General features: G+C 43.3%; 1 long non-coding RNA gene across 1 annotated transcript; it reads left to right on the forward strand.

Moving 5' to 3' along the window:
* Positions 1–362: 362 nt before the first annotated feature.
* On the forward strand, positions 363–13,603 carry Gm31037. Its single transcript, XR_388069.2, has 4 exons — positions 363–480; positions 9,536–9,648; positions 12,330–12,384; positions 13,576–13,603. It is a non-coding gene; the product is annotated as a predicted gene, 31037 (long non-coding RNA).
* Positions 13,604–14,823: the final 1,220 nt, after the last annotated feature.

Raw genomic sequence — 14,823 nt, forward strand, 5'->3', positions numbered from 1 at the left:
CCTTGTCTAGTACATGACATGAGGTATTACTTAGAAGTGGTGTGGGGATACTGAACCAAGACACCAAGGGAATAGTTTATAAGCAAGTCATGGATTCCGAATCTGCTCTGGGTCCAGCAGCAACAAGACAGAGCAGGAGTTGTCAACCTCCAGAGGCCCTTCAGGCCACGCACAATGTGTGTAGGTCAAATTTCATGCCTGCTCTTGCGGTTTCTTTTTTCGGTCATGGTCAGCTGCTCATGTGATTGCTCCAAGATTTATGGGTCCAGTCTCTATTCCTGGGATCAGACCAGTGAGCTCTGGCTGCTCTCAAGGTCTTTTCCAGCTGGGCGCGGTTCTCAAAGGAAAGAGAAGCATGCCAGCACTCCAGCAAGCAGGAAGAGGAAGGTGGTAATCGTGTCAGTGATTCTCAGAGAAGGAATGGAGGTGGAGTGTGGGCTCTGGGCTCCGCTTGTGACAGTGGCTTTATGAGCAGCCAAGGTTAGTTTTATCAGTGTCATCTTGTTTACTGGCCTTTGCCTCCTGCCTCATCCCTTGGACTAGGTGCTCTCTTCATAGGTAAGCCATCTCTGAAGTATACAGGAGATCACATGGTGGGCTCTTGTTTGTGTCTCCCAGTGATAAGTCCTTATCCTCTTTGGCTCCAAGCAAATTCCTAAGAATTCTCTAGCAATGTATCATTAACAACATCTTCCAAAGAGGCCTTGCTACTCTCTAGTCACTTGGCCAATGTTCTCCTGCATGAGGTACCAGGTAACATAGTGTTAAAAAACAAACAAACAAACAAACAAAAACCCCAAAGGTTGGCTTTAAAAAAGGACCGTGGTCCATGGTGTCCAATCCTTGTGCTCCTTCAAATGACATCAGTTTCATTGGCCAGAATGAACTACCAAAACACTGATAGAATAATCCTGATGAAGTTTAAAGAAAATGACCAAAGAAAAGCCAAATAGCGATACCCGCTATCTGATTTGTCTATGCTCAGTAGTACACGACGCTGTCATTTCCTCCCAGTTTAGGTATGTTCTGGAAGTGTTTTTAAAGGGAGAGTGTAATGTGGCCCAGTCGATCAAGGACATGGTTACAAAGTGCAGCCCTATTGATCATCTTAGGTCAGGGCTTTTGGATGAAAAACGCCACAAAGATCAGCTTTCCACCAACACTCCCAGGAACATCTGCACATAGGACAGTTCAAAACGGTGTTCCGGAAGATAACCACAAAGTCCTGTAAGCATTTCTCCCGTTCTTCTCTCTCTTTCCTTCTTCTCGCTCCTGCCATGTGCTTTCCCTTTATGCTTTTGTTTATTCCTTTCTCCCATTTTTTTTCTAATCAAAGACTATCATGCCCACCAAGGTAAGTACAATTAAATCAAAAGTAATTAGGTTTAATTCCATGACACATAAGAGAATCCACCAGACTGTCTCTCAGGAATGCCCTCATAGAATTCTCAGATGCAGACTGCGGTCCCAAAGGGCATGACAGGAACATTACATCTTGTAGGAAGCAGAATGAGGAATGTGTTTATTGTCCCAGAGGGAAAGGGGAGGGGGATAAGGAGGATGGAGGAAGGGTGGGAGCAAGGAATGGCATAAGCAAGATGGAGCAGAGCTTACAGATCAATGTAGTCATTCCCAGGACACACCCAGAATAAAAGTATACCAAAATGATTATAAGGTTCTGTGTGATGGAGACTTCCTGTTAACCAGTAAAATGCTCTATTCTGTATCTTGGCTGATAGCAGACAAAAAAAAAAAAAAACAAAAAAAAAACAAAAAAAAACATGGAATCCAGAAAGCTGCAGAGAAGCATAAGAAGAACCCAAGAGCATGTGGATTTTTGAGAAATCCAGGAAGGGGGAATTAAAATTGCCTGTCACAAGCCATTAAGTTGTTGCTTAAGCCCAGCTGAAAGGTTTCTTAAGAACACAGATATTGTATGACTTATTAGAAAACCAGGAGATTTTCTAGATTTTAAGGGGGCATTTGATATGATTAGGCAAGGATAGCAATCATCCAATAAAGTGAACAGTCATTCTCCTAAAAAGGCCTTTGCTCTTAGGGGTTCTCAGGAAAGACAGGCAGTATGATGGAGATGGTCCAGAGTCTCCCCACAGGAGGCTCTAGCCACTAGGGATGGAAAGGAAGGTAGGATTCTGACAGCAGATGAAGATAGTGCTTAGAAAGAACCTCTGGAGCCTTATTCTGGGTGAGGATCAATATTTGTGAGCCCAGGTGAGCAAAGATGGTGCATTCAATTTACTACAGAGATTCCCAGATGAATTCAAGACACGGACAAGGGGTGGGGAGAGAGAGAGAGAAGAAAGAAAGGAGGTAGGGAAGGAAGGAAGAAAGGAAAAGAGGAAGAGAGGAGAGAAAGAAGGAAGAAAAGAGGAGTAGAAAGAAAGGAAAGAAGGGATGGAGGGAGGAAGTGAGGAAAAAGTAAAAGGAAAGAGAGAACAAAAGAGGAAGGAGGAAGAGGAAAATGAGGGAGACAGTAAAAAAGGAGGAAAAGGAGGGGATAAGGAGATAAAGTAGAGAAGGGAGGGAAATAAGGAAGGGAGAAACGGAGGCTAGAAATGGAGGAAAGAGAAAGAAAGAAAGAGAGAGAGAGAGAAAGAAAGAAAGAAAGAAAGAGAGAGAGAGAGAGAGAAAGGGAGAAAGAAAGAAGGGGAGAGCCTGGCAGTGGTGGCACATGCCTTTAATCCCAGCACTCGGGAGGCTGAGGCAGGTGGATTTCTGAGTTCGAGGCCAGCCTGGTCTACAGAGTGAGTTCCAGGACCATCAGGGCTACACAGAGAAACTGTGACTTGAAAAACCAAAACCAAAACAACAACAAAAAGAAAAAAGAAAAGGAAAGGAAAGGAAAAGAAAAAGAAAAAAAAAGAAAAAGAAAAAGGAAAAGGAAAAGAAAAAGAAAAAGAAAAAGAAAAAGAAAGGGGTGGGGGGAGAAAGAAAGGAAGAAAGGGAAGGAGGCTCATTTGAGGCTATTTTGGCTGCCTGTCTAGACACAATGATGTGAGCATTCAGAGCTGCCTGGAGCCATACATGACAGAACCAGGGGCTAGATGTCTGGCATCTGCTCAGCTGAGGAGTAAGTAGAACAATGCCACAGAAAGAACTGAGGCCTAAAGACCTTCCCAGCAACCCCAGGGAAGGAAAGAAGTCATACAATAGCGCGTACAGCCTGGAAGAGCTACTCAGAGGGTCAACGTTTCTGTCAGCGGTCTCTCTCCACTTGTGGTCAACCAGAAATCTATTTTTCAAAATTCCTATCTATCTCTCTTCTATTACATGGTGTAAAGAACACCAAACATCACCACAAAGTGTGGTTATTTTTTTTTTTAATCTTTAATGCTAAGCTTCACAATGCACATGACATTAACTGTTGGGGGCAGCAGCAGTTTCCAAGAAGTTGATGGTCACCCCCAAAGTAGCAGAAGCTGGAGTTCAAGGGAAGGTCCTCGTGACCTCTTATTGGGAGAGATGCCATAGATACTGACGATGTTGTAAACAGACAAGACAAACTACAACATTAAAATACTCAGCAGATCTGGACGGGAAAGGCAGATCAAGTGTCCCATGAGAGAACGTTACAGGCTTGCGAGGTGGATTTGCCATTCGACTACCTCTCTCATGGGTCCAACTGAGCTAGCACAGTGCGCTCAGGCCCATGTTTATCTGGAGCAGCAGAAGAAAGGCAGCTGGTCTGAATTAAGTTCTGCCTTCTGAGGCCCTTGTGCATAGAGTGGGAGTCAGGGGTGGGGACAGCATGGGCGGCAAGCCCAGGACTTGTGGAGATGGGGCATATGGCCACAGTGCGTCATTATAGAGCGGGGTCACAATGTGTTGGCAAAGCCACTGAACTTAAACAATAATAGTGTGAGACACATCAAGAATAAAGCTCAGGCTTAGGGATTGCTGGTAGATCTTGAAGAATATAGAAAAATCAAATCTTGGAATAATTTTCATGGCTTTGGAGCACAGAATGCTATCATCCTGTCTGAGGAAAACATTGAGCATGGCCCTTTATATGCATCTATAGACCAAGATGGGTCCTAGGCAAATGAGCTGAGAGAATCTATGAAGTGGAATATGAGTACTAGAAATTTGTGAACTTCAACAGTGGTTTTGTCTGAGCCCCAGCCATTTCTGTAGTTAATCATCCAGGAAAGCAGGGACTGGCACTCTCGCTTCTATCCAGCGACACTGAGATGCTGAGCCTGTGAACCGCTTTTATCCTTGTTAATAGGAACAAGTGCCTATTTAAAGGTCTGAACCAGAGGTAGGTGATCAGACCAGTGATGATCTGACCTTGGGGAGACAGTATCAAAGAAACCGAATTCTACTCTAAACCCATAAGTTGATCATCTTCAAAAAGAACACGCAGTGGCTCAGACGCTGACGATCATCCGGTGGCAGATAACAGCGTTCTGACAACCTTCTTAGGAGTGATGTGTAAAAAAAAAAGTTAAAGATGGGGGAGGACAGTAGTCTATCATCCTGGGATAGTGTTCATGACAGAGAGGGGAAGTTGACCTTAGACTTGGATGCAAAGAATATAGCTTAATCCAATGGTAACCATAGACAAGGACTATGGAACTCAGGCACTCACTGAGACCATATCCTGAAAAGAGAGGCTTTTCAACCCACAGGAAAGAGTGCACATCAAGAGTGCTCTGTGATGATCTCACCAGAAAGAGGATCAGATTTAGCTGTCAATGTTAGATTCTGGATTTATTTTATTGGGACCCCAAATACAGATGCATCTTTCTAAAACCCAAATTAAACTGGACAACCAACTTCAGTAACACATATCAAGTACATGAAGAATTGTGAGAATTGTGTTCATGTGTGGATATTCATGTGCTCTCTCTCTCTCTCTCTCTCTCTCTCTCTGTGTGTGTGTGTGTGTGTGTGTGTGTGTGTCTTTGTCTGTGTCTGTGTCTGTGTCTGTGTCTGTGTCTGTGTCTGTGTAACTACATGTACATGTATGTGTATGGTGCTCTGAGGCCAACCTTGTGTATTCAACTTCTAGAGCTGTCCCTCTTGATTTTTTTTCTGAGATAATGTTTCTCCTTAGAATTAAGGAACCATCTTGGGGAGAAGACGTTGAAGGGCAGGGGGCCATCTTTCAAAACTGACCCCAACCTCTAGCATTGTCATCTTAATATCAACCTAAAGAGGGTAGACTGAGTTCCCGAGAAAGCCTAGGAGAATGGAACTGATAGCATAGCCAGGGAGGATGCTGCAGAAATTATCATATGCTAATACGAAAGGGTGGGCTGAGGCTGCCAAGACAGAGGAGAGCATCCTCCTACTCAGTCTCTAGCTTGGGGTCTCAGATAGACTTACAGTTAGTGTAACAATGATGGTGGTATAAATAACAATATATAGCAGCAGTATCCTCTCTATAACAACAACAATTCAGAGAGGGGGTCCGAGAAAGAGACAGAGACAGAGACAGAGACAGAGACAGAGACAGAGACAGAGAGAAGCCTGCAGGTCACAATCTTCTTAACAATTCACACTGCCTCTCCCTCAAATTCCCTCTTGGGCTTCTGCAGTGACTCCTGAACCAATGAGTCATTTCAATCGGAATGTTAATGTGTTTGACATGTGTCAACATCACCCTAAAAAAAATATTGGGTTGCTTGACTGGCACACATAGCACAGAGGAACCTGACAATGTGCGTGTTTGTCTGGGCCTTACATTTACAAGCCTTGTACAAATCCAGGGGCTCACGCAATCCTTACATCAGCCCAGTGAGGTAGCCATACAACACCCACATACCTGCTGCCCTCTCTTTAGTTTGAAACAGGCTCTTAGTAGACAAGGCCTTCTCTTCTTGAATCAGAAAACACTTATGGAAACTTTGGTACAGGGTGAATGCCACTAAACTGAAACCCTTGAGACCAGAAGTACTCTGGATTCTCCTCAGATTTCAAAGTGCTCACTTATGGATAAGAAACCATCTCAGGGAAGAGGAACCAAGATGAGACTCACTGATATTTCATAAACAACTTTGACACATCCCTCTTGGATGCAACCTTGGGCAGTGTTTCTCATATGCCTGTCTTTTGATTGTAAGCCATCCTATTCTCCACTTGTAGCATCATGTCAATGTTCAGAAAGCTTTAAGTATTAAAATGTTTCAGATTTAGGTGATTAATGCTAATTTCTCATAGGCTCAGAATATTGGCAGGATGGTAGGGCAAACACAACACACAGAGCTGTTGCTTATGACAATGAACATGAGGTATGAGCATTAGTGTTAAAATGACACACTAGCCCCCAATGACTGTTTCTTGGACCAATTTCCTAAGATAGCTGACTTTGAAAACTCTATATCTTGTATTGCCCTCAACATATACATATAAACAAAAATATATGAACCTGTACATACACATAAGAACACAAAAAAGAAAAGAGAAAAGGAGAGAGGAGGAGGAAGAAGAGGAGAGGCAAAGGGGTGGGAAAAAAGATTAGAGAGGAGAGAAACTGGCTGTTGGGTAGATATAGCAAGTGGGTCATTGACTCTTCTTTGTCTGAGGTGTGACTGTTCAAGAACATTTTACACAGTAACACAAATATGGAAGAGGAGTTTCAGGTGTGATTACCTCACAAGCTTGTGCCTCTCAGCTCGTTACTGTTGGTCTAACATTTCTGAAATTTGCTCTGGTCCCTAAGTATGGCCCCAGCACCAGGTTTCTTGCTTCAAAGTTTCTAACGGCGTTGTTGGGCTACGGAGCTAATCATCCTTGATTTGATATGGCAAGCACATTTGTACATTTTCAGTCTAGAGGTTTGAAGTCGCCAAGGGAATGTCTCCAGAGTGACATGAACATGGGTGTGGGAGGGTCTTTTTCAACTTCCTGAAAGATGACGAGCCATCTGCTTCCCATTCACGTTGCCCAGTGGGGGTACATTTTTTATTTCCAGTGCTGGGGATTGATTCTAGGGCCTCAGCCATGCTAGGCTAGCTTTAACATTTTCCCCTGCTCTCTTCTTTCCCAAGACAAGTCTGTTTCATTTCCAGTTCACACGGAAGGTTGGCACGATGCTTGCGCTAGGTGTTGCCTTGTACATCAGGGTTATTATGTTTGAGAGACTTTGGCCCCAGCCTTGAGGACTTGGCTAAGGTAACTGAGAGTCCCGGGATTTCTGGAAGTGATGGGTTTGCACAGCAGGAACACCATGGATCCTGTGCTGATAGGATAGGAGGCAGTAGGGCTGTGTGTCTCCACATTGTCTGCTCTGGACGCTCCCAATGGCTAACATCTGGCAGAGGGATACAGTCAGGTCACACTGCAGCAACACAGGGGAAACTTGGCTCTCTCAGGCACGCGTAGCAAGGCACAGGAGGAAAATTTGGCCAAAGAAATTAGCAATGGGCGTACCTCATAAAACATTTAAGCTCAGGCTCATTTCAATTAAGCCTCCTATCAGCCTCAGGTGTTTGTCCAAAGCTTATCTGGCCTGAACTCTTGAAATGAGGGGAGTTGGCTGAGGCTTGCAAGAACAGGCTCCCCACTCCCCCAGAGAAGCTTGACAGTGAGAACCCCTCCCCTACCCCCAATCTAGGATGATCCACCCAAAAAGAAACTGGAAAGCAGGTTTCAAACACTTGTAAACTTCGGTAAAGGTAGATTTGATTTGAACCAGCTGTGTTTGCATCTCCGGGGAGAACTCACAAATTCACTGTCAGGCTAACCAGCAATGAAGAGTGCTATGTAAAATACCCTCTCTCATCTTCAGCTGAAATCTGTGGCGTGGTGTGAGTTAGATTTGAGGGTCAGTTGAGTCCAAATGGAGTTGGCTTCCTTTCACTTCCTGTAGTCATTAAAAGCCTTTATCTCATATATTTAATAACAGTGATAATGACAGGAGTAATTGACATTAATGGAACCCTTACTCGCTGTTGGGCCATACTAAGCATTTTATGTGTGATTATATCCTTTTATCCTCACATCTGCATTATGGGTGGATGCTGTGATTATCTAGTTCACTGCACAGAAAAGAGAAACAATATCTGGGTACCTACTGGGCATGTACATCACTTGACTGAGTTCAGAACTTGCATCTGTATTGAACTCGAATGATGTTATTTCCAGAGACCATCCATTTATCTAGTTACCCATTCATGCCTGGACTCATGGATTCATTCATTCATCCTTCGAGTCGAACTGAAGTCCTCTCACATATGATATTTCAAACCCTCTATCAACTGAACTTACATCCCCAAGATGCCTTTTAACTTTTTAAATTTGGGGGATGGAGTCTCATTCAGTGGCCTTGGCTGGCCCTGAACTCACTGTCATCCAAACAGCCCATGAGTTTGTGATCCTCCTGCTTCAGTCTCCTGATCAGCCGCAATAGCAGGCCTGTGCCTGGATGAGTTTTCAGTTTTTCACAAGAAAGAACAGGGTTATCACATATCCCTTCTGCTCATAAGGGACTATGTAGGAAAATGCCTCACAGAATGGTTGAGAACTAATAATTCTAAAGAAATTCTGTAATACGAGAAGAAGAGCAGAAATAGAAATGAGGGAAGAAAATTGATCACAGAATGAACTCTCGGCAGCATATCAGTGTGATGAGTATGAATTTGTAAAACTTAAGGTTTCTGAGGACCAGAAGGGAGAAATACGGTGAAATGGGGAGAGGGAATTAGTTGGAGAGAAGGTTTGAGAATGGGGTCAGATCTTTCTTTCTCTGATTACCATCTCCATTACATCATGTCCACATTTTTAAAAATGACAACCAAGGCTGGGCATGGTGGCGCACGCCTTTAATCTCAGAACTCCAGGGGCAGAGGCAGGCGGATTTCTGAGTTCGAGGCCAGCTTGGTCTACAGAGTGAGTTCCAGGACAGCCAGGGCTATACAGAGAAAACCCTGTTTCGAAAACAAAACAAAACAAAACCAAAAAATGACAACCAAGAATTCCTTAAATCTGTGCTGAATTCAGAGCACTCACAAGGTTTGTAAGGTTCACTGTAGTCTTCTAAGGTCAAATCTGGCACATCAGGTCCACTACCAAGGATTTGGAGGAGGGCAAACAGCACACAACAGATGCTTGTGATAGCTGCATACTTCCCACAATGCCACAGTATTAGGCACGTAAACACCTTTCCTCCTGAAAGAGAAAATCGTAGGCTGTAAAAGAAAGACAGGTCACATTTTGTGCTATGACCTAAAAAAAATATGGAATTGAAAAATATTTTTGGAAGATTAATATTATTTTGCAAGTGATGGAATTGAAAATTAGGAGTATTTAGTTGCCCTGGTGATGGAGCAGGGCTAAAGTGAACTAGAACAAAGATTCCAAATCATTGCATGTATTTGGCCATCACTGTCACTCCTACAGAAGTGTCCTCTGAAGTCCCTGAGTTGAAGGTCTGCCCATTATCTTGGGCACTACTTGGAGGTGTTGGGAACTCTCCCAGGTAGGGTCTTGTGGGATGAACTGAGTCAGTCTGTCCTTGAAGTCAGTATTGAGCCCTTGACTTCTTCCTGTTCTTTGTTTCCTTTCCCAGAGACCAAGAGGTGACAGACTTTATTTCTAGTGCATGTCTACTTGGATGCCCTTTCCTCCCTACGGGCTACAACCCGCTGGAGCTGGATGGCGTTTACTGTTCCCTCTGCAACCGTAAGCTAACCGAAACCTTTCCTCTGTTTGAAACTGACTTTGCCCCACCAATAGAAACATGCCCAAGAGCAGCCTAGTGAGTACACTCTGCTGCTTCTAAACCTCCTTCAGATGCAGCGTGCAGTGGCTCAAAGGCAATCGAGAGAATTCTTATTCACAGCAAAACCTGGACGTTATGAAGGAATTGTCTAGATTTTTGTTGTCAAAGCCAGTCTTAAGTATAACTGGTCATCTTAGCCATAAGGACTTCACTTGGCGGAATCCCAGAGCACAGAGCTTCTACTCTCAGATGGGTAGCAGAGTCTTCCCACGGATGAGGGAACCTCTCTGCCCTTCTCATCTGTGAGACCTAGTGATGAGAAGTTGGCAAGGCAACGTGTAATCCAGAGGCCTCCTGTGACCTGGGCTTGGTCTCCTTAAGTCTCTGGAAATGCAGGAAAGCTTGACTTTCTATACAATTAGGACCTTTCTCTCTCTCTTATATATACATATGTGTGTATATATGTGTGTGTATATATAGCACTGTGTGTGTGTTTGTTTGTGCGTGTATAATTTTTAAAGCAAAAAGAGTAAACAGTGATAGAGTAAAAGTTTAATAAAGTAAATGGTTGAATCCACATGTTTATATATTTATATGTGTATAGCACATATCCATTTATACATAGCCAGTAAATGGTTAAATACATTAGATGTCACATGATTGACATTAATAAAGCAAGGCACAAAAAAGGAGGAAAGAAGAACACATTCGCAACACATCTATTTGTACATATGTAAATGTATATTAATAAATAGATGCTTCGGAAAACCTGAACACTATTTAGGAGAATATAAAATGTCACTCATACTATGACTGGACTATTTCCTTTTGAGCTTTTTACTCTATATTCAATTGAAATTCTATCCTATCTGTTTTCATAACGTAACCTGCATTTTTTACTTAGCATGCTGTAATCATTCCCCCATGTCATTAACTTTGTTTAGAAAACATGATTTTATATTTAAAGGTTGACTAAGTACCATGGTAGGAATACACAATTGATTTTGCCATTTCCTCTATTAGGAAATGTTTAAAGAACCCTCCTAATTTTTTTTTTTACCAGCATACACACACACACACACACACACACACACACACACACCCCACACAGAGAGACTTTCTCTCATACATATTTGAGTACACATATATTTTCTCAGAATATAAATTTGGTTATTGTGTGGGATTCCTGTGTGTGTGTGTGCATGTGTGTGTGTGCCCATGAAGAGGCCAGAATAGAATGCAAAATGTCTTTCTTTATTGCTTTCCACCTTACTACCGTGAGACAGGGTCTCACTGAATCAGAAACTCTACTTTTTGGCTAAGCAGGCAGGCCAGTGAGCTTTGAGTCTGTCTGCCTCTGCTTCCAAGGGCTGGAGTTTAGCGCTCAGCTTTTGTGTGAGTGCTTGGGATTCCAACCCAAGGGTCTTCTTGCTTGGAAATCAAGATCTCTCACCCACTGAGACATCTCCCCAGGCCCGTGTTTGCATGCTTCGAAGGGATTTTCTGAGGTTCTTGATAGATGTTGCTAAATTGTACCCCAGGATTAAAACACTCCGCTATCTCACCATACTAGAGAACAGCAAATTCTTGTCGAGTATTCTAAACATTTCTGTTCTGGGCTTTCATTTAATTGATCTCAAGCAGTACAATTCTCTCATTTCTAAGTGTGTATAAGTATTGCTATTTTTTAGGGTAACATTCAAAATTGCCACTTCTTGTCAACGGATTGAGTAAAATATTCTTCTCATGTGGGTGTCTTTCCAAAGTCTCATCCCTTGCCCCTCACCCCCACTCAGCTTTGCTTGAGTGAGTTTTAATCTATCCCTGGCCTCTTAGGGACCCCCTCCAGGATGCTGTAATCACAGCACTAACCTGTGTTCACATTTCCCATTATCGAGCAGAAATCCCCCTGTGCCTCAATGCAGCCCTGACCATTTCATAATGGCCCCAGCTCCTAACTTTTAATGGCCCCATCCTCCCTTCTCCCAAGAGCCAGCTCCTTTTGCTAGTGTTTTAAGAATCCTGGTCCAGACGAAATTTCCTCCATGATGTCCATCTGGCCAAATTGAAGGTGATGTAAACAATGAGACAGAGAGATGAGTTTGTCTGCATCGATAGGACAGAGGAACCTCCCAGGGCTATCCATCTTCTGTCTCCTCCAGTGACATCCAACTGCCCCCACCTTGTCTACGATTTGGGGATGAGAGATGACATCCTTAATTGCTAGGGCCATCGAACAGAGATGCTGTGGGGGTGGGGTTCTGGTATGCTGAATGCAGCCCTCTCTTCTGACCCTGACAACAACTTCTTGAGGATGTTGCTTTTCTGTTGGTGGGGGAAAAAAAACCCATCCAGAATACAAATGTTCCCTTCTGCACTGGGGAGTAAGTGTACAGCAAAGCTTCTTTGCATGTCCACCCACTCCAGGGCTCAGCCTTGTCTCAAGCAGGAGGTCCTCAGCTACTCTTGACCTCAACTGTAGCTTCCTCAGAAGGGATAAAAGGCTATGCTGATATATGGGATGATGGTAAGAAGTGATTACAAAGCATGCCGTGAGCACAAAAATAATGATTGTTTTATAAAAGGAAAATGTTATCAGCACTGGACAATGTCAGCAGCTCCATTTATTTATTTTTTTCAGTTCCCATGAAGCCACCTGGGGATTAAGTTTTCCATTTTACTCTTCCTTGATCAAGGTGAGAGATTATTCATGTACTTTTATAGCCAAGTACTAAGCACATGGGTTTTATGCTAGACACCTATTTCTGGGAAAAGAGATGATGGGTAGGCATTGGGGGGGGGGGGTGTTGCAAAATCATCAAGTTAGCCCTGGACTTAGATTTAATTGTTAACCAGTGATTAAATTATTAAAATGAATTAGACTTCTCTCCCAAACCTAAGGATTAGCTAGGTAATAGACGGGCACTTAGAATGATTACAACACAAAACAATAGCAATATCCTCTGGGTGGGCACATTTATAAAAACTGAGCTCAGAGTGAGTCTAGTGTTCCTGCCTTCATAATGTTTGACAGGAGGGGCCGGGCGGGGTGGTTGGAGGTAGCCATTCTTTGGCTCAGCAAATATGGTGGTACTCCACTCCACACTGGAGGAGTAGTGGTTCTAGGGACTCTGTTTGGTATTAGGAGCATGGGGTGAACAAGCTAGACACAGATCAGCTTTTCCCAGAGCTTTCAACCTCATGGAATAAGGGAAGACCATCAACTGAACAAGGAAACAAACGGTCATCTCAGGGCATGTTAGACGCTTGAGGGAAATTACTAGGGAGATGATTACAGGTTTGCCAAACCAAACTAGCTGACAGCAATGTCTACCTCCCTGTCTCCCATCCCGTTCTCTATCGGGAGGTTGAGGAAATATTTTGAAGGGAAACGATGAGTGTATAAGATTATTTGAATGTGGCGCTTCATAGCTGGGGAGTTATGTTGTCTTTTCCCTTCCACTAACCCAAAGTTTGCAAAATTAGAGGTGTGCTTACCTCGTGCACTCCTTCCCTCCAGTGTAGCAGCACATTGTGGGAGCTCAATAAATATACATTGAATAGATGGATGGATGAGTGGGTGGGTGATGGACAGATGAGCAGAAGGATGGATGGATGGATGGATGGGTGGATGGATGGGTGGATATATTGGTAGTAGAGGAGGTGGATGAGTGGGTAAAGGGACTAATAGGTGGGTGAATGTATGTATGAAGAGAAGCTCCATTGGGTAGTGATAGGCTGCTGGAATATATGTTGAAGATGCGTGCATGCTAGTGGGTGTGCATTAAGAAAGTAGCCATTGGAAGAAACAACACGAAGTCAAACAACTTATCTGTGGAGAAGGGAGGCTGACTCCTGATGTTCATCACTGTTTCTCATACGTCAAGCCTACCATTTTCATAATGAGTCCATGCACAGAATTCTGAAGGTGACCTGCAAGTCACAGAGGGTTGCCACTGAAAGACCATTGAGAAGAATGGTTGCCTCAACCTCTCAAGGTCATAGTTCTGAAGACTGGAGGTGAGCTTGTGGGTAATGGAAAAGGTGAGTGTAGCTCTCTGGAGTTCTGAGACATTTAGATGGGTTTTCTGAAGGTACCTGAGAGTTCCTCCTTTGTTTTCATGGTTGATACCTTCACTAAGTAACAAGTTTGGCCATGTGCTCATATGACTTTGTTTTTGCCCATTGATTTTGTTTAAACATTTGACCCAGAGCATCCCTTTTTTAAAAATGGTGTTTCGTTTTTAGGCCAATTACAAGTCTTGAGACTGAAAGCTTTCTTGTATACTCAAAGATTCAAAAGCTAAACTAGTGAATTCCCTGGTAGTGGAGTGAGTCAGGCTGAGGCCGGACATGTCAAAGATGTTATAGACCAAATAGCAGCAAAATTTAGAAAAGAAAAATAAAATACTCAGAAATGCTGTTAAAACTTGATGCTCCATGAGCCTGTGACATACATTATGTCTGCTCTGTGATATGTCAAAGAATGTTTTATCCTATTATACATCCATGACACGTACTAGGATTCAGGACTCAAGGGGTTGGGAATCCCTGGTTTTCTCATCTCCAAAGAAGGGTTGAAAAAAAAAATCCCATCTTCCACTATTGTTATCAGGATCCCTGAGGGCTGATACTGCAGAGGAAATACCAGGTTCCTCTTCAGTATTTCATAAATCTTGGTTGCTCTTGATTATGAAGCCTTTCAATGTAGGGCCACTGAAAGTTTAACATTTGTTAATAACATAAGTTACACTAGGCCAAGGCAAGACTCAGTAGGATTTCAATGTTCCCACACCCTGATTATGGAAGCAATGAAAAATGTGTTGATTTTATGCCTTTGGTGAGCTGTACACCCACCTAAACAGAACCAGGCCTGAGCATATGGTCTCAATTTCTCACCTCTGGGGGGAAAGACCAATATTCTCCGAGTAGCTAATTTTTACCAGTTTTAATAAAATATCACTTCCCATCCAGAGAAAGTAGATTGAAGTACACAGACGCTGGTTCCTGGTCTCACGGTGCACGTGGAGGCCAGCTCCTGCATAGGACTCTATTCCTGCTGGTCTCTGCCTGTCTGCCTGCCCTCATTCCAAACTTCTGCAGTGAGTCCCTCTGTGACCTCTTCCTCCAGGAGC

The sequence above is a fragment of the Mus musculus genome, chromosome 8 (genome assembly GCF_000001635.26).
Source record: "Mus musculus strain C57BL/6J chromosome 8, GRCm38.p6 C57BL/6J".
Lineage (NCBI taxonomy): Eukaryota > Metazoa > Chordata > Mammalia > Rodentia > Muridae > Mus > Mus musculus.